The sequence below is a fragment of the Rhinopithecus roxellana genome, chromosome 6, assembly GCF_007565055.1.
Source record: "Rhinopithecus roxellana isolate Shanxi Qingling chromosome 6, ASM756505v1, whole genome shotgun sequence".
Lineage (NCBI taxonomy): Eukaryota > Metazoa > Chordata > Mammalia > Primates > Cercopithecidae > Rhinopithecus > Rhinopithecus roxellana.
The window spans coordinates 7,754,064-7,777,600 of NC_044554.1; the positions used below are offsets into that span (position 1 = coordinate 7,754,064).

The 23,537-nt window shown below is 34.7% G+C and overlaps 2 protein-coding genes across 15 annotated transcripts in view; one reads left to right on the forward strand and one right to left on the reverse strand.

Annotated features, from left to right (window-relative positions):
* LRRN3 (leucine rich repeat neuronal 3) overlaps window positions 1–17,935 on the reverse strand; it is a 33,737-nt gene extending 15,802 nt beyond the window's left edge. Inside the window, exons 1-3 of one of the 3 annotated variants that reach the window (XM_010352932.2) lie at window positions 17,438–17,935; window positions 11,793–11,899; window positions 9,007–9,088 (exon numbers count right to left, since the gene is read on the reverse strand). The gene's annotated coding sequence lies outside the window, so the exon portion shown is untranslated. The remainder of the gene's footprint in view (window positions 1–9,006; window positions 9,089–11,792; window positions 11,900–17,437) is intronic. The other 2 variants (XM_010352933.2, XM_010352934.2) reach the window with 2 other exon arrangements.
* IMMP2L (inner mitochondrial membrane peptidase subunit 2) overlaps window positions 1–23,537 on the forward strand; it is a 913,124-nt gene that overhangs the window by 468,394 nt on the left and 421,193 nt on the right. The gene's annotated exons all lie outside the window — the stretch shown is intronic.

Genomic DNA, 23,537 nt, shown 5'->3' on the forward strand with positions numbered 1-23,537 from the left:
GCTAGAAATTATTTGCTTTTTCTTTTTTGCTTACTTCCCATCACCTCCACTAGAATGTTAGCTTTATTGAAGTTGTTTCCTGTTTTGTTCAGAGCTATATATCTCCAGTGCCTAGCTAGAATATTGCCTGGAATTGTAGTTCAATAAATATCTACTGAATGAATGAATATCAGTTGCTTTTAATTATAAATTTCCATCTTCTTATACATTTAAACAAATTTGCTGTACAGGGTACTCATTTGTGACCCTTATTTTGCTGGAGAATGCTGAATTGACTCATGTGGTTGTATGCATGAACTATTTAGTGACGATATAAGCTTGGCAAACAGAAATAAATATGTGTTTTTTTTTTTAAATTCAGGAGATTACAAAAGTGTAACAAAACCTACTTGAAAATACTAGTATGTTTAGAAGGGTATAATGAAATCTGTGATTGTTTAAAAAGAATCTTAAAAGTTCTTCTAATCCAATGTCTACTCTTATTATATCTTGAATAAATCTGTTGTGAGGAAACTAATAGAGATACGTATGTTTTGTTTGTATATCTTTTTGTACTTGAGATATGGTTTTCAATTGATTTTTATAGATTATATCTCTAGTAATAGCACAGTGTAGTGGGGGTATAAGATATACAGATTAGTTTCTTAAAATTTGTGACATTTGTATTTGGAGAATATAGAAAATCATGTAATTTAGGTTATAATATATTCTTAATGACTGGAAGTGCCACAGACTTCCAGAATTAATGTAAAAACCTGTATCAACAACAAAAAGAGCAATAATAAACATTAATATAATTGAGTGTTAAGTACTGAGAAAAGTCCTCTAGAAAATTGGTTTGGTGTGGCTGCAGGCCAGACCATGCTTGTTGCCAGCTGATAGTGATCAAATCGAATACATCAACAATCTGTGAGGTTTGTGTCTCCAAACCTAGACTGGGGTTAAGAATCGGCACTAGAAAGTGACACTTACAGAAGACAGTGTACTGTATTATGTAAATAAAATAAAAAACAGTATTGTAAAGAAAGCCATATATACTTTGTTAAGGAAAAGTTGATGCAAATCAAGACAATATTTGCTGCAAATTGGGACTGGGAAATATTTTTGGTGCAAAATTTCAGCAGAAGAACTCAAAGTCTATTCAGCACACATGAAACTAGTAAAACTAGTAAAATTTACTTAAAAGTTTAAGCTTTGCATGCTAGATTCTATAATATTATCTGCAGAATTGGAAATACTACAGCATAACCCAGAGCTTTGAAATGGACAGCCAAATGTTGCAAATAAATCTTTGGGAGTTTATTATTAGCCAACAAAATTATTGCTCACTAGATTTGAAATAACAAATCTGTGGCCTTGACATTTAATCAGAGCATGAAACGCATCTATTGAATTTCATATTTGAGATTTTACTTTACTAGAGCCCTAATTAAAGCATGTAGATTCTAAAAATCTGTTCAGATAAGGTAAAATACAGAATGCTTGTTATACATGCACAGAATCTTTTTATTCATTGCTTCATGTTCCATTGCCCCTTCTTCAACGTGCTTATTTTGAGTTTTTTTTTCTGAACAGAAATGACTTTAATATAAGTATACAAAGAACTACCCAGAATTTCTTTTTAGAGACAAAGGAGGTAGGAGGTTGAATCTGCCCATATTCCCCTGTGACTGATCAGTTGAGTATAAACTATTTACAATAGAATGTTGAAAGGAATTTTCTACCTGCTGCAGGGCTGGCATTGTAGTATAAGGCAATTTTACATGCCCATATAATTTAAATTATTAGACTTTATATAAAAACTTTTCTTCAAAGTCTGTCTAAAAAGAAAGAAAAAATGGGAGAGGAAAGAGAGAGGAAGAAGGGAGGGGAGGAGAGACAGAGGGAAAGGGGAAAGAATGAAGTTTCTGAATCTCTCCCATCTATCTTTTTCACATTCTAGTGAGAGAAATTCTAAGTATTGTCTATTCATGAGCATCTGCAAATCACATTGCAGCTTAACTGTCTCTTCTCTGATTTAATAGAAACTTTGATTGTTTTCTAGGATTTATATCCAGAGTAATTGTTTTTGCATTTTAATATAGAAAGAAGTAGATTGAATACATGCATAACATATTAGAAATGCTATTAAGCAAATGATTCTATGTGGTACTATCGAATGAATGTTTTTCTTTACTCTTCTAAACAAAACACACATTTCTCCAATTATTTTTAAATTGAGAACAGTGGAAAAGAAATCTATTTGTGTGTTGATTCATTTTTTTTTTTTTTTTTTTTTTTTAGTATGATTAAATGGTACAGCAGAAGTCTTATACAGTATAGTCAGGTACTTTTCCCTGCAAGATCTGTAAGGGCAGTTTTTATCTGCATCCTAGATATACAGTATTTTCACACACCGAGACTTTAATTCCTGTTATCTTAATGTTATTTATAAGTCCCTCGCATCTCTTAGCAGCCATACTTCACCAACTCTTCCCATATTTGAGTCTCTGCCTCAAAATAGCGAGCCTTTATCTCAAGCCTCAGGTGGTGAGAAGTTCATGAGAAGTTTTCACGTGGCAAAAATGGTGATGGTAGAAGACATATCTGTTTTTCATTTTATTTGTGTGTTTTTAATTGGACTGTTTTTCTTAGTTTCTCAAAACAAGTGAATTTCTAGAGAGAAGAGATTTCTATTATTTCAAGGGATGATAGTTAAGATCCTTCAAAAAAGTTGACCTTCCCACATCAGACCAGTATCTGTAGAGTTTGAAAAGTTGTCAAACTTGCCCTTAAATAAGGAGAACAATGACTTGAGCTTTAATTGTTCCACATTCAGGGCTTTCAATGTTCCAGATACTTTGCCTCTTCTCTTAGTTCCCAATTGAGAAGTAAGTCGGTAAAGGATGAGTATTCCTCCCATTTTATTTAGCATGTAGGTGCTAATTTGTCTGCTCTAATGTGCACCAATGTTGGTATTATATGTTCTAAGGTCCTCTGCTGTATCCTTGGAAACAGACTATGTTATGTGTTACTGTGAGATTACAAATATGTTTCTAAGAAAATTAGCTGCCTATTATTTGTACTTGCTCTTGTTTCTGATTCAGAAAAATAAGCTTGGCCTTGCTGGTGCTTTCAGAATTGAGGTGTTGTGTATTCCTGGGAGTGTCACTCATAGATTTAATACATGCATCAGTGGAGTTAAACTGGCTGAAAGAGCTGTCAATGATAAAAAGTGGGGATGCTATAAAAGACAATGGCCCTATCCCATTCATGTGACTCAGGCAATCTTCATCTATTTCTTTTATATTTTTATGGATTTTTTTCTTTTCACCATTTGCATAAATTGGTAGTACATGTAATATAAATGCAAACAACAGAGAGCAAGCCCATTTTTAAAGCTATGAGAAAATAGACCTGTCAGGAGATTTGTTCAGTTTAGGGTGGGAGGAACAATAAAAATACATGCTGTATTTGTTTCTTAGAAAGTACTCTAAGGGTGTTTTCCCCCCAGCCAGCTAAATTGCATGTGGCAGTTGCTACAGCAACCCATTTTTGTGATTTGCAGAATAAGGGAGCAAACCAGATGTAAATTGTCAGTAAGTTTCTGTTGTCATGGAAGACGGGAATGTATGCGGTCTCATTTGGTCAATTTATGTACTGTTGTGGTGTATTGTTCTCATCCGCTCTTTTCAACATGCTATCATGAATTAGTATTCCATTCTTTGGATGCATAATTTCTGAGTTTCTGAGTTTTATACATGATGTTAACTGAAATAACTAGATGTCAGTTTCATAGAATGTTGTTTCTGCAAAATGAAGGTTATTTGACATCTGTTTTGTAATTTTTCAGCCTATTGACATAAGAATTCTTTAGTTTATTTCATGAAGAAGACTCAAATTACTTTTTAAAGGGCACTTCAAAGATTTTGTGTTATTTTATTTGAAAATACATATTTGCAATCTACAGAGTTAAGAATATATTATTGTCTCAATGAGATCTTTAGTAAGAAAGTAGGAAACAGCTCTGGACTGGGAGCTTCTGAAAGTCTGTGGTCATACCTCTGCTGTCTGTATTTTGGCAAGTAGATTCACATTTTAGACCCAAATCACTTGTAAGAGGTATTATATCTGGAACTCCCCATCTCTTCTTTTTATTTTTCTTCCTCTTTTGTGTGAGGGACTGTCCTCTTTTCTCTGCTTTTCCTGTCTTCCCCACTGTTCTAGAAGCCATGACCCTCTCGTTCTAAATAGATTTTGCCCTCCTTCCAATGGGATGAGAGCCTGGGTATTTGTATGCGTATTTTTAATTTGATAAGAAGTGTAGCTTACAGCTTATTGTGAATACATTAACATCTCATCACTTGTGGCAAGTCTGCCACACTTTTCATCCCTACTATTAATTTTCCTTTTCTTCACATTTAAAAATTTTTCTTTAGCATTTGTTCTAAAAAGCCCCGAATCAAAAAGACTAGATAGGGGGATTAATGATGAGACTTTTCTATTATTTAGCACGATTTAAAACTATTGCTGGCAACCATACTAAGTAGTTTCACATACAATATCCCCTCAGCCTTTTAAAAAATTGATATCAGCTTCAATAGAAGTGATGGTATTAGTTATTAAAGTGACATCGTATCAAAATATATAAACATGGAACATTAACAACAGAAGTGAGAACAATTTCCAGAACAAAATGTAGAGTTTGGTAAATCTAAAGCAGATAACAAAAGAAATTGTTTCATTCTCTACAATAAATTTGAACTGTGGATTACAGAACTAAACATTTACAGGAAAATAGGACACAGAGGGAGTGGGAGAAAGAAAATCATATGACTTTTGTCTTTCCCGTACCTGGAGTTTCATCATTTCCAACTCTGCAAAATTGGCTCAAGATGTGAATAGTAAAGGCGTATGTATGTGCATGCATGAATGAAGGAAGGCATCCTCCAGCAAATTTGCCTTTCAAAAAAGTTGCCTAAATATGGGCCCAAACTCAGAGATATGAAGAATGTTAACCTGGGGAAGTGAAAATGAAAATGTAGCCTTCCCCCACACGCATATTACAGGAGTATCACTTTTCATTGTTCTCATTTTGTTCCACACTTAACCCCAAGATTTCTTGAATTGAGAATACAAATGCCTTATTTTGCTCTCTGGTACTCTCAAAATGGTGTTCAATAGAAGCAGCCTAGTCATTAAGGGATCAGGCATGGACTCTAGTTCTTTCTCTGCTGCTGCCATGTCATTGTTTCCTCATCTACTGAAAGGTGAGTGATGATAGTACCTACTTCAAAGGGATGTTGTAAAAATTAAATAAAATAATGCATTAAAAGTTCATAGTATAAAAAAGTTCTTCTGCACCAGACACATACAGAGTGGTTACTAAATGTTAATCACGATCATATTAAGAAGCCATCATACGGATAAGAACTCATTAGAATTTGCTGTAACTTAAACTTATAGGTGAAAATATTGGAACAGGAGAAATGGCAGAGCAAAATAGAACTACTTAAATGGCATTTGGCTCTGATTATCATAAAAGGTTGTAGAATTTTACTTGCCTAGTAGATATTTTTCTGTTTATTTCTGTGAAAATAATTCTAAAAATGTATCATGCTATTTACCATGTTAGTTATATGATGTCTTAGAAGAAGAAAAAGTCCATAGAAAGCAGATGCAAATCAGTGTGGCTAGACTTAGTTAAATATTTATAAACTGGTAAAAACTATTAGCAGTTGTCAAATATTAAAAAAAATCCAATATTGGTCTGTGTGTGAAAGTATAAACGTATGCATGTATGCTTGTTGGCAATGGAATAGAGATAAAGAAGTACCATTATAACTATAAATCTGCAGAAATGCTAATACAGGTTTTTTGAGATGATGGAGTAATGCAGTTGTTATTACTTGAGATATGGTTACATTTTGTAGGAAACAAAGTCTAATAGATACTGTTAAAATTTAACAACATTCATTATACTCACACACAGTGCTAATTAGAGTAAAAATAAGAGAGAAACGAAAACTGTGAAGTCACTATGATAAATGGACACTATAGTCTTAAAAAAGACCATGTTATTGTCATCAATGTTTAAATTTTAGCAACTCGGGAACTTGAGTGCTCATTGTCCTATACTATATGGTCTACAACGGGGTTTTAATTAACATTAAAAAAATAAGTTTACAATGAGATTTATGATTTCAATGATTGTAATTATTTTATACATGTAATAAAGTCTTTTATGACCCTAGCAGAGAGAATTAGTGAAGAATGGTTTCAGAACTTTTTAAATTTGAGATGAAATGTCCCAGAGTAGTGGAAGTTTCTAATAGAACAGCACGAAGAAGCTGGATTATTCTATTTATTTTTTAGATAGGTATGAAACTTCAAACTTGCTATTTCTATGGTTTCCATTCTTTTATTATACTTGTGGACTTCCACTGGGTAATTTTTCTGTCTCTCTTTATTTGAACTGATTTAAACAAAACAAAACAACTCTTCAGCTAAAATCACTTTAGGTCACAAATTCAAAACTACAGACTCGAGTAATTAACATGCTTGATGCAAAGCAGCAGCAACACATTACTGTCAATAAAAGGACAATCTAAAGAGACATCTTGAAAACTGACTGGATGACAGTGAATTGTGCTTCTGCTAAACTCCAGCAGCTAAGAGGTTCCACAAATATGGGCCCTTCACAGAGAAGGCACTGCTGAGCTTCTCTATAGGGTTGAGTTTAGGAACTTTTGGTCATCATGATGCATTAAAAAAAAGAATGATTTGACAGGAGCATATGGTCCAAACTTTTTAAAACTGTGATTATAGTCAATGTGCTATGAAATACCCACTGGGCAAGGATTGAGTCACCTGGTTTGGGTTCTAATTATGTCTTTAAGTCACTTTTAACAAGTGACCTAAAATCTGTAAAATCTGTCCCAATATAGGGATTCTGTTATATTCTGACTCATTTTGTTTTAAAAGAAATTGACGGGCAGTGTAGAGTTTACTCATTAATCATATTGGTGGCAGTTTCTGGGTGACCCTCATTTGAGTTCCATATGGAATGACATATAGTGTATGAAAATTGGAGTTCATGAACATGTGGGCAGAAGAGGTTTGTCCATTTTTGGTAGAAGTTTCTCCTAAGGATACATAACCTAGTACCCTAGAGATATCACCTGACTGCCAAGAAATGACTGTGGATGGTATACTTTTTTAGATTGGGGACAGTAGAGATAGGAACTATGTTTACCACAGCCTTACATTATTACATATTAACTGAGGTCATTTACTAAGGAAGTCAGATCCCTTAAAATCAAACCCCTAACTCACTTAGCTATACCCTCTTCTCAGTCTTCTCAGGAAAGATACAAGACAATATACCTATTTAACCTGTTATTTTTCTTGTATATTTCTCAGGAATTATACAAGACAGTATACCTATTGTACCCATTGTACCTATATGTATATTCTGTATTAATTCAAGCAATTGATTGTCTCAAGTAATTTTTTTTTTTTACTAAATCTAAAACAAAAATGGTAGACAGTGGACAAAGAAAACAGACTTGAATCTTTACCCAATAATTCTGTAACTTTGTGCAGAAAATAAATATTGATTCTTAGGTGTTATTCTTACAGATTCTGAGATCACACATTAAAAGTACCCAAGTGAGTTTGGTAGTACATCATCACAGATACAAATACATGATTCTACTTGCTGTATCATATAGACATTATTCCTTATCAGTATGCCAAGGTTCTGTTCAATGACTAGGGATGTATCTATATCATGGTCGTTGATTAGATGACCATGAGATGAAATGTCTAAATGAATAAGTGGTAAGATATTATCTTAGAATATTTCTTCTTTCAAAGACATAAAAGTCTCTATCAAGTAAAATCCAGAGCAGCACATTGTTTAAAAGCTAAATATGATGATGTGAAAAGAAAGCATCATGCTTAAATGGGGTTGAGAATTTGGTATACTACTAGCAGGGGTGGAGGCAGAATGTGGTGATCAAGGAGGAGGAGTTACCATTCTAGACAGGAATAACTCTCCATGGGGGAATTTTAAACTTATAAATGTTCATCATCCTTACAAAATATAGAAAGATATTTAAAAGTTTTCAAATATTTTCAAATCTGGTGAGCAACATTCAGGGCTGAAAGAATAAGGTTAAAACATTGTTCTACTTGTTGAATTTGCAAGATATTTATGATCAAGAAAATTTTCCTTATTTCATTAGTGATTTCCATTCCCTAAGAAATGATAAAGATCTTAGATGTTCATAAATTCTCCAGGAATTCAACCATGATATTTTTACATACCTTACACTTCTAAAATTACACAGATTAATAAGAATGTTTAAGTAGAAAATCCACAAGTAATACTTCTAGATTAGTTGAATTATATTGTGTTCATTATCATTATATTATTTATGAAATAATATTATACTAATCAGGTTGCACCATGTGGTAAAACAGTAAAGTTTGATGCATTTATTATGTTTATTTTAAATCTATATGTTATAAATATTTTAATATATTATATATATATTTTTATTATATATAAAGTTTGAGCATATTATTATATATATACCCCTGATCTTGGCTGAGAAGTTTCAAACTGTAGAAAGAGCCTGTTGTTCGATGCTTCTGCATAAAAAGTCAAATGCTTCTCTAAGGATTAATATATTATGCTTATTCTAAGAAATACGTGATAAGGCATTGGATACAGTGTACACTGCTTGGGTGATGGGTGCACCAAAACCTCAGAAATCACCTCTAAATAATTTATTCATGTAACCAGACACCATCTGTTTCCCAAAGACCTATTGAAATTTAAAAAAAGAGAGAGAAATATATGCTAAGGAAGACATAATAACATGGGCTTCAGAGTCAGACATTCAGGATTCAAATCAGGACCTTTCCACTGAGGGAAGGTGGGCAAATGCTTCTCCATTTCAAGCCTCAGTTCCCTCATGGAACCAAAGTGAAATGTGAGGAGGTGAGCAAAGAGCTTACCCAGGTTCCAGGCTGTGGAGCATGTTAAATAAATGTTGCCCAACATCTTCCTCTTCTTTCTCTTTCTCCTCCTCTTCCTTGTCTTTGTTGTATATAAGAAGTAGCAGGAAAAAAACCCCAGAAGTTTAATTTAAAATTATACATGTCCTTCTTTATTTCTTATTTGTTAGGTTATTCATGATTCACAGTACTTTAACCTTTTATCACCTCAAAATTGAATTTATTTTTTCAGTTGTCTAATTGCTTATAATTTTCAAAAAAAATCTTCATTTTGAACAGAAAATATATGTTGATGTGAGCTCTCTAAACTCCATTTTTAATCACTGGAAGAATCCTCAACAACATTTTTGCTTTAATTTTACGTTCAGATTTTGTTTCGTAGGACAGTCAAGTCGAAGGACTCCCCTGATAGTCCTTTCAGGAGGTGACACAGCAAGAAATGCTGAAGTTTTACAAACAGCTAGTATAGAACGCTTCTACTAAAGTTTTAGGTTTGGCTCAGCATCCTCAGTTTGAAAAGCAAGTTACAGCTTTCATCAATTAACCTTGCAGGGCTAGAAGCTTATGCATACTGAGGAAGACTCATGAATTTCATTGAAAATTGATGCTCATAGTAGCAATGAAATTGTATTCAGACTATTTTCATGTTCTTCATTTAAAAGAGAATGCATGAGGGGGAAAAGTGTCCAAAATTTGGAACTAGATACAAGGAAACCTTATTATAAATAATGAAATTTGAGGCCAACGAGCTAAGTTTTGCATTTTTCTTTCGTGTCATTTATACTGCATGACCTCAGGTAAAGAAGTATGTTGACTTCCACTTGATGGAAAAATGATGAAAGAGGAAGCTATAAGCTGCCGGTTCACAGATCTGGCTGTGAATTGAACTGCAAAAAATCATTTTAGTTAATCTAGTGGATCGCGAAACTCAAATATAAATAAGTAAAGCATCACTCCTTTCTCAGAAACAAAAGAAAAATCCTACAAAGATATAATATTCTAGTATGAGCAGAATGCATGATATGAAACTATAAACGGAGTTTTTGTATTTTGATAGAGAATCTAACTCTTGGAAGGCGATATAAACTAGCTATATTTAGGCAGTACCAACGGGAGGCAGTGTTGCCTCATGCACAGAGGCATGTTCTTGAGAGCTAACTGACCTAGGTTCCTTTTTCTGTTCTTCATTAGTTATGGCAGGTTACTTTTCTTCTCTAAGCCTTATTTTTCACGTTGGTAAAATGGGTTAAACATAGTGCTTACATAGTACGGTTGGTATGACGATTAAATGAGAAAATGTATGTTAAGTACTTAGCACAATGTTTGGCGCGGAAAATGCTTGTATGTTGTAAACGAGATCTGCCAGTATTACTACCATTCCTTTAGCCAGTGAAGGACTGTCTAAGATAGATGATGTGGTTTGAATGTATAAGGTCTCTGCTTACATTAATTTATGTCATAACATTTGTTTTAATTCTTCCTTACTTTGATTATTTTGCCCAACAGCAGCATATTATGCTATAATTTATAGCCTAAATATAAAAATGAGACTTTGATATTTACATAAATTTTGCTTCCTCATTAAAAAGTAATTGATTAAGGAAATGGTGGTTTGGAAAATGCCTCACTGATTTTAAAAAGTTAGCTGAACATCACCTTATGACACTCTTTAAACAACTGTAGTGTTTGTGTAAAAAATATGTGGGTAATAAATGACAATATGAGGAACAAATATAAACTATGTGTTTGGTAAGTGAGTCAGTTCAGCTAGTCACACAACAAATTGACTTGGATGAAGTTTATATCTTATAATGGCATTTTATATACTTTTCATTCAAGAATGACTATGAATAGAGCTTTCAAAGTTTCTATGTTCTTAGAGTATGTTTATCTTTCATATATGGCAGTCACCTTGTTTTGCTCTTTCCATTCTATTCTGTTGCACTTTCTTTTCAATGCTATAGCATTGTGACCTAGACTCAATTCTCTTTTCACTTGCTGTATCTTTTTTGTTCTCAATGCCTTGGGCACCTGCAGTGTAAGGCCATTAACCCCTTGGCCTTTGTAGAAATCAAAATATCTGTGTAGATATATATTGAAATTATTTCCTGCAACTATTGAAATTTCAGTAAAGGTCATTGTGGTTCCACGTATTCTATAGATGTTGAATACTTTTTGTAGAACATGTTCAGTGTTTGGTATTTCTGAGTGACTGAGTTTTGATAAAAATAGAATTAAACTTAGACCCCATTAAAACTCCATATTTCGGAGGCATATAAATTGTATGTTTGAAAAATACGTCTGTTTTTAACATTGTTTTGTTTTGTTTTGTCTTCCTTAAGAAAGGTAAGCTGCAAGTTAGTTGACAATGTTATTTAAATGCTTTGATCTCTCAACATTATGAGACTGTAAATTATAGAACAAATGTTACCCCAGGGAATGAATCCACTAAAATATTTGCCTTTATTTCATTGTAGTCGTTATTAATTTGATAATTTTCGAAAAAAGTTATAAGTCCAAATCAAGCCTGTTTACCACAGTGAAAACGAAGTCTCTTAAATGTCTTCTATAGTTAAAATATCTACTATTATTCATGTCACTTGTAAGTGTTGTGAGTCCCCAGCTTCACCTTCAGGGGCTTAATCCCCGGAGAACACATTCTGCCATTCCTCAAGTCCTGTTTTGTACCAACTGGGAAACAGTGCCTCTTCCATTGTTCCTTAGGGAATGAGATCCCAGGAGCTTCAGGCCTTTGGAAATAGAGAATGTTGCCTATTGATGCTAACCTTTAACTGATTCAGTGGGCCTTTTTTATGCAGACATGCAAAAAGTGGTGATGTTTAAACTCCTTCCCTGAGTAGTGTAGCTGATTATCTGTGGAATGCTTCACCTCCTGGAGGTAAAGCGTGAAATGACAAACTTTAGAACATGTTTTAAAGGGATTTTTATTCATTTCAAGGTCTGTATGACTTTTGACAGACAAAATCTCCCCTAGAAAGGGCCCACAGAATAATGCATGTAAGTTTACTGGCATTTTGACTTTAGTAGTTTACAAATATACCAGTTTACTTTCAAATTAACTAGTATTTTTATCTTATTTAGTGTGTCATTTTCTCCCCAAGACAAACCAGAAAGGAGATGCTAAAGAAGTTGCTTTTATGTTGACACTTGATCCTTTGGGGGTTCTTAAGTGACTTTGGAGACTTTGTTCATAATTTTTAGTAACCTGGAAAATCCCTAAATAATTTACTCATCTCATTTTATCCAGTTTTTGAGACCTTTGCCAAGTATCTGTTTATCAAAGTGCTAATGCTGTCAGACAAACATATGGATGAGTAGGTAGAACAACATACAGTCTTTTTCTCCAAGAATAGATGTGGGTTGTGGGTTTTTTTTTTTTTTTTTTTTTTTTTTTTTTAATTTAAATCAGGCAGAGCAATAGCTGTGATTTAAGAAATAAAGATTTTAATTTGCAAAAATCTATCCAGATATGGTGTGGTATGGTACAAAAACATAGTTGTTGGAAGGGTAAGATCTAGAGTGGAAGTTCAATAAAAAGGGAACTGACATTTATTACTAACTTCAGAAATGCCAGGGACCAGTGCTGCACCCATATTTTCTTCTACTCTCTGGAGTCAGAGACCCTTGCACCTCAACATGTTAGCAAGTCTCTAACCTCACAGAACCTCATTCTCCTGTCTTAAAGATGTTCATCATCATCATATCTACCCTACTTCACCAGATCGTTTTGAGGAGCAAAGTAATTGTTGAAAAATTGCTCTGTAAATGGTAGAGCTTTAAACAAATATTCACAATTATTGTGTTTATATTTTGTTTCACAAAAATATAAATTATTGTGTTTATATTTGTGTTTATATTTGTAAATTAATTACTATTATGTGAAGCAAAATTTGGAGAGCACATTTAAAAACAGAGAGAAATTTGCCCAAAAGGAAAGAAGAGGATTGTGATACTAAGGAGATGTCATTGCCTACTGGAGCTCCCACTCTGACTCTAGAAATCAGAAAGTAATTTGGGATGGGGTAGGGGAGGGAGAGAAGGAGAAGGATTGCTATCCTGATAATATATTTATTGTTTTCCAATGAGATGTATAAGCAAAGCATGGATCCTGAGAATGGACACTGTATATAAAAAAATAAGGCACATGTTAAGTGCTTTAAATTATTTATAGTGAACCCAAGTAAAAACAGATGTGGAGAGGCTCTTCAGAATTCTTGGAAAACCTTAAAACTTATAGTGGATGATCAATAGCTGAGTCTCTGTAAGTGAAGGATAGCGGCATTATTATTATTAACATGTTTTAAAAACTGGGCAAAACTCTAGTTTTTATGACTCTTTACAGAATATAGTAAACCACATTCAAAAGATGAATTACGGTTTTGAAATATTTGGGTGTTATATACTTAATAAATCATTGCTGCTTCTGTTATTGAATATTGGCTTTTGCTTTTAGAATGCTTGATTATCTGAATAAACATTTCTCTTTTTTGCACATATCTGTGAGTCTGGGAGGATTTTTTTCAGATAGTTTTTTGAGAAAACATTATATTTGAAAGACTAAGGAGGCAGAATTTTAATGGAATGCTGGAGGAAGTAATGTAAGGAGTTCTAACCTTGGGCCTCTCCAATCAATAGCTGGGTGAATACAAAGTACAGTATATTACATTATGCGATTTCAAACCCTTTCAGCCTCAGTTTTTTTCACCTATCAAATGAACATATTAGACTAGCTACTAATGTCTCTTTCAATTCAAAAATTCTGTTCTATGAAAGCATGTCTCCCTTCTTTATTCCCGTATACTGAAACTGTGTAATGTGTTTTTATTAATGGCACCATAGATAATTCTTCCCTTATTATGGCCTAAAGATGAATTAACATAATAGAAAGCAGATGTGTGCAAACTTGACAATTATGCAAATATAGTAGATAGCCCTGTAGGTACTGTACTTCTTCGGAAAGGTTTGAGATGAACATTAAGTCTTCCTTGTTAATCCTGTATTTAATGACCTCTAAATAGCATCTATTGAGACCTTCGATTCCTTTCAACAAGTTAGAAAAACATTCTGATTTATCCCTCTTCCTTTTTCCCATCCTCTGGCACCAGCTACTGTCTTTATATTAGAATTTGACTTCCTTTCCTTTCACATTGTGGCTAAAGAAATAATTGTTATCATGTTTTACTAGTGACTTCGTAGATGTCTAACAAGACATCACTTTTTCAGAAGGAGAGGGGAGGAATTCCCTGAGCAGGAGCTATGTTCAGTTGTTACACAGTGAAGCTTTCCTAAGTACTCATTGCATAGCCAATATCAGACAGCTTTATCTTTGACAGCATAGACAAGATGTACTGATGTTTTGCCTAGAGTTTACCTGATTATTTAGTTTCATGTGCCAAACAATGATAAATAAGTAGTTAAACTCTCAGAACCAGGTCTACATGGAACATTTTAGTGGGCTGTACACATGTCTAGTGTTTCTTCAGACTGGCTGGAGCCACATTATTTTAAATCATTTTGGAGGAGCATCAATTTATTGAGACTAGAAGTAAGAACTCATTTTTTAGCCTGCTATTAGCTTTCTTTTAATGATCTCCTTCAGATTTGCCAACAGATACCTCGCCAATGCCCATTTTCAGGGGCTGCTAATTAAGTAATAACCTTTAACTTAGATAAGTGTTTTTTTTTTTTTAAACTCAGTTTATAAAGCTTTCTGATCAACTTAGTTTGTAATAAATATCAAGTGCCATGTTACATAGGAATGTTACACCCAAAAAAATTCAGACTGGGGTGGAGGAGTGAAACATCAAACCCATCATATGGCAAAAGCAAAAGATGTTAAAAAAAAAATAACAAAGAAACAGTGAAATATAGTTAGTGCATCATAAGTTGATCACCTTTTTCGTAGATCACTAAATTGCTGGCCTAGAAGTCTGGTAGCACTGTTTATTCAGCCATTAATAACAAGAACAACCACCTCCAAATAAAAAATTCCACCTACTCATCAGCATTCTAACTCAGCGTGTTGCCTGTGACAAGCGACACCCTAAAAAAAATGGTCCTTTGAAGCTTGTCTTGCCAGGAAGCTGCTATTTCTGGTATAGTTACATGATTTGGGGAGACTATGGTTAAGTCTTCCAGGCATACACATATGTCCATCATCTGGCATTCGTAGGTGCTGATCAAATCACCAAACTCACTGGCACACACTGAGTGACAACACTGGGGGCCTGGAGTGTTGGTATTTCTCAGACTCAAGTGGGCACATTACTGATCTCTGTAATCCACAAAATATGTATGTGAGCTTTACTATGGTTAAACAGTGAATCCACTGTTCTTAGGTGTCATCGATTGCAATTTTAAAATAAGGCGGGTTAGATTTAAGAATGTGTGTCTGGCATGCAAACTTTCCCTGGAAAAGGTCTAAGAAAAACGGAAATCAATACTGCAATGCTACATTATATGGGAGTTTGAAATCAGAGGGTTGAGTATCTACTTCTTTTCCTCTTGGTTAGGAACTTAGGAGGTACCTCAGAATATCAGATCTGGTCTGTTTCAAAAGCAACACTTTTAATAAATAGCAGAAAAGCAAATAAAACACCTTTTCCTTTTTGTAATCATTTTTTTTTTTTTTATAGATTGCATGTGGCATTTGAGGCAGAGCGAGCAAAGCTGCCAATATTGCAAGCTGATGCTTCAGCACCTTTCATTTTTCTCTCTGAGCAGGAACCCTCTTCTTAAACTTGTTCATTTTACAGAGAGAAAATCGAAGCCACTGATATATTGTCAGAGCTGCTTTATTGTCATCATTTACAAAGGTCACTGGAATTAATTGACTTCTTATATTACATATTGTAAACTGACTCATTTTTTGACACATTTATGGGAAAGTGGCAGAATCTAAGTGACTGGTTATTGTCTTTTTGCTTTGGCTTATATTACAAACTAGAAAACCAATAATAACTCTGAAATCACAGTTGTGGAAAAAAATAACCCATAGTTTCAAAGAAGCTGACTCTGTTAACTATGTGGTTAGTTGAACTAAAAGAAGGCAGGAGAGAGCTCTGGAAGATGAAATACAAATGCTAGGTTTCTTTTACTGTCTTTCGAGGACCCAGTAAAGACGGCAGTGAATGTTTCCATGAATATCCTCAATTGGTGTTGTCTGTTTGAAAGCATATTCTAAGTAGCTGGCTTCCCTTTACAAGATTGGAAGTAAAAATTAACCCACAATGAATTCCATGAATCATCGATACATGGATGCTCATAGAGTTTACTGAGAGTAATTCTGTCTCAGAGGCATTGCTTCTGAAACTAAAGATGAGAAATATATCAGTAATATTTATGGTACCAGAGCACAGTATATTCTAGGTAGATATTTTGAACCTTTACTTCTCTTTTTGTTTTCACATTATCCCCTTTTCACTAAATTAGGAAGGTTCTACTCATATTCATAGCCTGCTTTCACTGAAATTAGAGGCACAGAAACAAGGACATATTGTTAAAAATGAATAAATTAGAGCCGAATTAAGCCATCCAGCTCAATAACAGCAAAGGGAAGTATAGCAGTTGGTTAGAACAAACAATCTTCTTAAATAGGAAATGTACTTTAAAGCCACCCTGCTGTGATCCTGTTAATTACCAAAGAAGATTAGAACTCTTCTGGTTCATGGGATCCTTTTACCTAGTGTGTGGCAGTTCCAGCTGCATTAGCAATCAGACATTTGCACTGTCCCTTCAGACCAGTGAGGGGATGTTATTAAAGGGAAGTCATTTACCCCAGTCCGTAAGATGTAGCCTGGCAGAAATTCAATAACTGTTTGTGATATGCTCAATCTGCTACTCTGCTTAGTGGTTTTAGCTCTTAACATACAACAGCATTTGCCTTAATTTGCATCCACTGGGTGAGAGAGAATAAAAATGCCCCATTTGGTGGGTTGATTTCAAAACACAGAATAATGTGTGATCTGTTTTTCACTACAAATAATGTGAAGAAAAAGGAAAATTGCACCCCCTCACCCGTGTCTCTCCTCTCCTCTCTCTGTCTCCTTCTCTCTTCCTCATCTCCTTCTCTCTCCCTCTCCTCCTCTCTTCTCCCCCGTATTCCCTTTTCTTCTGTCTCCCTCCTTTTTCTCCTCCCCCCAACACTGCTTTTTCTCTCCCACTCACATCCTCTGATGGGCATTCAAGCTAGTAAAATGCATGTTGGAGAATCTCACAAACACAGCTAGGCACACACAGAGCCAGCTGGGTTTTGCATGTGAATTTCTTCTCAAAAGTGCAATAAAAGAAAAATGCTCTTAGAATTCAGACAAGAGGAAGATATCAAAGGAGGATTTAGGTGTAAAAACGTGATCATCGAGGTGACAAGAAATAGAACGTATTTTAAAAGATAGGTGTATTTTAAACTTACCTCGAAAAGCAGTTTCAGTGCTAGCCCACCTCCGATGTCCCTGCGTGCTGGATTCCTCAGTTCCTTGGTTGAGATAATCACATGGTTGTGTTCTTGCCCGGTGTAAATAGGTGCATTTGCGTGTCTATGTAACAGTGTACACAAATATGTACTATAGATATGCACACATGCACGTAATCTTATCTCTGTATTTCAAAATATAAAGGAAGGCAGGAGGCTGCAGCCAGGATTCCTTCTTTTTCCCGGAACTCTTTTTCTCAGTCGGCAGGCTGAGGCTTTCAATCCAGTGAAGAGAGATCCTGTGAGCTGGCTTTATTTTTCCTTGTTTCCATGGTGGTTAGTGGTGCATCGTTCACCGGATCAGTTGTCACACTGACATGGTGCTGCCTGCTCAGCGGTCATTAATAACTGAACACCCTCCACTCCCCAGAGAGGAGCCAATCGCTTCAGACTGCCAAGATGTAGCACTCGCAGCTGCTCCAGTCTGGTTGGCTGAAACAAACTGTCTGTTCTATGACACTGCTGCTTAGGATACAAATAAATGAAACAGGCTTGCATATTTTCCTAGGTATCATTTTCCTTATTTTTTTCCCCTTTCTGGAGGAATGTTGGGAATTTTTTGACAAGTTTTCTCAATTTGAGGTTATCAGTCATTCAGAGAAACAATGTTTTCAGTCTGCAAATAGGCAGGACACACTACTGATAAGGATTTCCCAAATATTAAAAACACCTCGTAGAGACTTACACCTCCAACTCTGTCTCTGCGAAGTTCAGCAATGACTGTATTATTTAAGAAGAGAAGCTTGCAACTGTTTTGAGTGGCATTTGGTTCTCTATAGATCCTACTTAATTTAGCATATGTGCTTGGTGTTCAATAACACTTTTTTTTAGCAATGACATTTCTTGTCTGGATTGACCAGATTTTTAAAATAAAACATATATTTGCCTCTCTGTAATTCACAACATTGGCATTTGAGGGGGTACTTTTTAAAAATATGTATTTCTAATTATACTCACTGACTTCTTATATGATGTAATCAATCTAGGAGCTACATATGAATGGGTACATGTGTAGGTGTGTTTGTATATCTGTGAGAGTGTGTGTGTGTGTGTATTTAGGATATATATTTTTTACCACTCTGAGTAAATAATTCAATTGTAATAAGTTAAATTATAAAAAAAACTATTTATCTTTGTTCTTAGGCCTATTAACTCTGAGAGGATATTTCCTAGGAAAATATACTATACAAACCATATATGTAAAACATTTTTATTAATTACCAGAAATTTGGAAAACACAGAAATACATAGCAGTACATATTTCTCGAAGAACATCTACGAAAAAATCAAAAAGCAGTTTTAAAAATGCATGTTTTACAACCTTAATTAGTATATTGAAGAAACATCTTGTTGAGGAGAATGGAACATGAGGATTAATATATCAACAGGTCAAAAGCAGGCTAGTCATAACTCCAACCCCAGTTTTGAGAGACTACCCTCTAGTGGAGTAAAAAGAAATGGCACTTATTAGATTTAGGGAAAAAAAAAAAAAAGTCTTCACATCTAATTGCTCCTTAAGTATTTATTGACATGACATAGACCAGTCGTTTTCAGTTACAATAATAATAATAATAATAATACCAGGAAAAATTTTAAACAATAGGCTTATCTTTAAATACTAAATATTTTCACTCTGTAGTTTTATAGAAACAGTTCCCAAATGCTTTTTCTCTATAAGAATTTATTCAAATGAATCAAAATAAGTTCAACATAAAAGTAGCATCTCATTTAACTTAGTATTTATTTCAGAATGTTATTGTAAAGTTTCATTCTTTACTAGATACTCTAGTATTTACTCAGAAAGCCCTGAGTCAATTCTGTATGTTAGGGATCATGGTTGAGTGTTGGGATGTTGTGTTAAGAGTATGTTTACATATAATTTAATGTACTTTTAATAATAGTAATAATCATCCTTTTTACCCCTTAATTTTAATCTAGGAAATCTTAATGTCTTTAATATTCCAAATTATTTTAATATTTGCAGAATTTATTGCCACATATGGAAGAATAATCTTAAAATTGTGATAATTATTTGAAAAAGGAATTTTTATTTATGTCATGGTATCTAAGTGATTAATTTTCATCGATTGGTATTGACTGTATAATTGACAAATCCAGTAATCAAACCAATTATAATGCACTCCCATAATGAAGGTAAGTTGTGATAGTCAAACAAATACATGATTAAACTACTTTCTTGGTTTTTAAACAATCATACCTAATATTTTAAATTTCAGTCTCTCAGAAATCAAGAAAAAATCTTTTCAGTTTTGATTCAGTTAGAATTGTTAAAGGTAGCCATGTATATGTTATCTTACATTATTTCATAGGAAGTTGTTTTAACTAAATGATCACTTTTTTGAAAGTGGGAGATGAGAGTGCTCTTCCTGCAATTGTCCTTTTAATGTAGGTACATGATAAATTTAAAATATTTTATACTCATTTTTATAAATTTAATATCATGGAGCACTAGAAATGAGATTTTAATGTGAAAGAGAAAATGACTCTGGCTGTGGATGAAAAGGATGACGATTCTGTTCTTTGGCTGGAATTTCTATTTTGTTCCAAGAGCATCAGCAGGTTTGTAGAATCAGTGTGTGTTTTGCGTGTTTTTTTCACTTATCAGGGACTTCAGTCCTTAACTGTAAATGTGAAATGTGGCTCTCTCAAAAGATACATGAAAAAATTATTTTGGTATCACATCTATATAATGAAGTACCATATGAAGACATTACATTGTAATATAGTAAGGATTTTAGGGTTTTTGAATAAATATAATTGTGAGTGATCATCAAATGAGAACCATGGAAGCTTAACACACAGTTGGCACCTTAAAGACAGGATAGCGCCCCTCAGGTATTCCAGATTTTTTCCACCATATTACCCTGTCATCTACTGCATGATTGACAGTCCTCTGCTAATTCTTCTTGTCCTTCTTCTTGTTCTTTTCCTCCTTCTTACTCTCCCTCCTTCTCTCCCTTCATTTTTTTTCTTTCTTAAGTTTCTTCCTTTAGAAGGCACTAAAGCTTCAGAGAAATTTCACATTGTAAACCGCAGTATTACATGGTTGTACGTGTTGCCTACATTGTAGGAAATGTCTACAGGGTTTCCTAGATGAATACTGAGTTTTAATGGAAAGGTATTGAAATGATTTTAAAACATAAATGAATAATTACAACCCTTAAATTATACGGAAAGAGTTTTGCTTTCATCATCATATAAGAAAATATTGGGGTACAGTAGATCGGTATTCATTGACTTAGTCATTGGGATTTTTTTTTTTTTTTTTTTTTTTGAGATGGAGTCTTGCTCTGTCTCCCAGGTTGGAGTGCAATGGCACGATCTCCGCTCACTGTAACCTCTGCCTCCCGGGTTCAAGCAATTCTCCTGCCTCGGCCTCCTGAGTAGCTGGAATTACAGGAGTGTGCCACCAGGCCTGGCTAATTTTTTTTTTTTTTTTTTGTACTTTTAGTAGAAAAGGGGGTTTCACCATGTTGGTCAGGCTAGTCTCGAACTCCTGACCTCATGATCCGCCCACCTCTGCCTCCCAAAGTGCTGGGATTATAGGCATGAGCCACCAAGCCTGGCCAGTGCTTGGGATTTTTAACTTGTTTATTGCTATTTCATCAAATCCTGGGCTTTATTTGCTGTGTGCTTTTCTTAGAAAAGTAGCCTGGGCAGTTGGTAGAATGTGAGTTGTAGAACCACAACGCCTGGGTTTGGATCCTTACCTTGCCACTTCCTAGATACTCTGAGCATCATGTTAAGTATCATCTCTGTTAAGTGTCATTTGTGCATCTTGGTTTAAGTATCATCTCTGCGTCTCATTTTTCTCCCAGAATTGTTAAGAGCATTCAAACAGTTAATATGTATACCGAGTTTAGAAAAGTGCTCAAATATAGTAGTCTTGAACAAATGTTTGACAGTATTATTGGCATTATTATGGTAGTGGTCATTGTTGTCATGGTCATTGTTTTCCTCCTTTAACAAGATATACTCTCTCATTTGATCCACAATAGTACTCTTTATCTATCTTGTTTTGGTATTATAATTGTTTCTGTAATTTTACCTGTTTCCCCTTTTAGCATGTAAGATTCTCCTAGAGGGAGTATATGTCTTATTACATTTTTAAGCTCCACAATGCATATAAAATGGATAAAATAACATCTGTCGAGCATTAACACTAACATATGTTTGTGTATTATATACATTAACTTCAAAAATATTCTATTCAAATTGGGATTTTTTTTAAGGCGGAGTCTCGCTGTGTCGTCCAGACTGGAGCGCAGTGGCGTGATCTCGGCTCAGTGCAACCAACGCCTTCCAGGTTCAAGCAATTCTCCTGCCTCAGCCTCCCTAGCAGCTGGGACTATTGGTGCGTGCCACCACGCCCAGCTAATTTTTTGTATTTTTACTAGAGATGGGGTTTCACAATGTTATCCAGGATGGCGTCGATCTTCTGACCTTGTGATCAGCCCGCCACAGCCTCCCAAAATGCTGGGATCACAGGCGTGAGCCACGGCGCCTGGCCAAGATAGATATTTTTATGTTCAATTGACAGTGTAGAAACATTGGCTGAAAGAAGCTAGCTTACTTGCCCAGTGTCCCAAAACTATTAAATAATGGGGCTAAAATTTGAACTCAGTTCTGTCTGCTTACAGAGCCAGAGCACTTTCTACTGCACAAGGTACTCAACATTCACTTGTCAAATAAATGAATACTTGAAGGATGGCTGAGCCAACCAATTCAATGTAGTCAGCAACACGGGATGCCAAAAATAAAATACTATTTTTAAAAAAGGAATGAGTTTTATGCACTAGACAGTGGATGCTTTTATACAGTAGTGTTTGTTCAGGGTTGATGACAGAATTTTTATTGCTGTCATGATTTGAGAAGTAGAGCTCTGAAGAAATGCAGTGCCTAGTGGAAAAAATGAGTTGATATGCTCAGAAAGCTAAATACAAATGAATGAGTCACTGATGGTGAGGGGCTGACATTGTGCTAAGAAGGTCTTCAGTGATTTTGTCCTTTGTGGTCTAATTCTAATAACAGATTAGTTCTCAATTCAGTTAGAAACATGATGTAAGGTGAGTAGTAACACTGGTTGTTTGTTAGAATGTTGAACTAAAGCAAGTTGGGTCAGAGTTCTCATTTTCTTTTTCAAAGGAGTTTTGGAAAGTAAAATTGGAGAAAAACAGAGATTCTTATTTACCTATAGGTTTTGTTTTAATTTTAATTTTTTTCTTTATTTTTGAGACAGTTCTTGCTCTGTTGCCCAGACTGGCGTGCAATGACACGATCATTGTTCACTGCAACAACCCTAAACTCCAGGGCTCAAATATTCCTCCTACCTCAGCTTCCAGAGTAGCTAGGACCACGGGCACAAGCCACCATATGCTGCTATTTTTTCTTTTAATTTTTCTCTTCTTTTTTTCTTTCTTTCTTTTTTTTTTTTCCTTTGAGTAGAGATGGGGTCTCTCCGTGCTTCCCAGCCTGATCTCAAGCGACCCTTCCACCTATTCCTTCTATATGGCTGGGATTACAGATGTGAGCCACAGCACCAAGCCATGTCTTTTTTATTTATTTATTTATTTATTTATTTATTTATTTATTTATTTATTTATTTATTTATTTAAGTTCAGGAGTATATGTACAGGTTTGTTACAAAGGTAAACATGGGTCATGGGGCGGGGAGATTGTGCATATTATTTCATCACTCATGTATTGAACCTAGTACTCATTAGTTGTTTTTTCTGATCCTCCCCCTCCTTCCACTCTTCACCCTCCAGCAGGCTCCGGTGTCTGTTGATTTTTCATCATTTAGCCCTCACTTGTGAGTGAGAACATGTAGTATTTGGTTTTCTGTTCTTGCATTAGTTTGCTAAGGATGGTAGCTTCCAGCTGCATCCAGGTCCCTACAACAGACATGATCTTGTTCTTTTTTTAATGGCTGCATAGTATTTATTCCTTGGTGTTTATGTGCCACATTTTCTTTATCCAGTCTATCACTGATGGTCATTTAGGTTGATTCCATATCTTT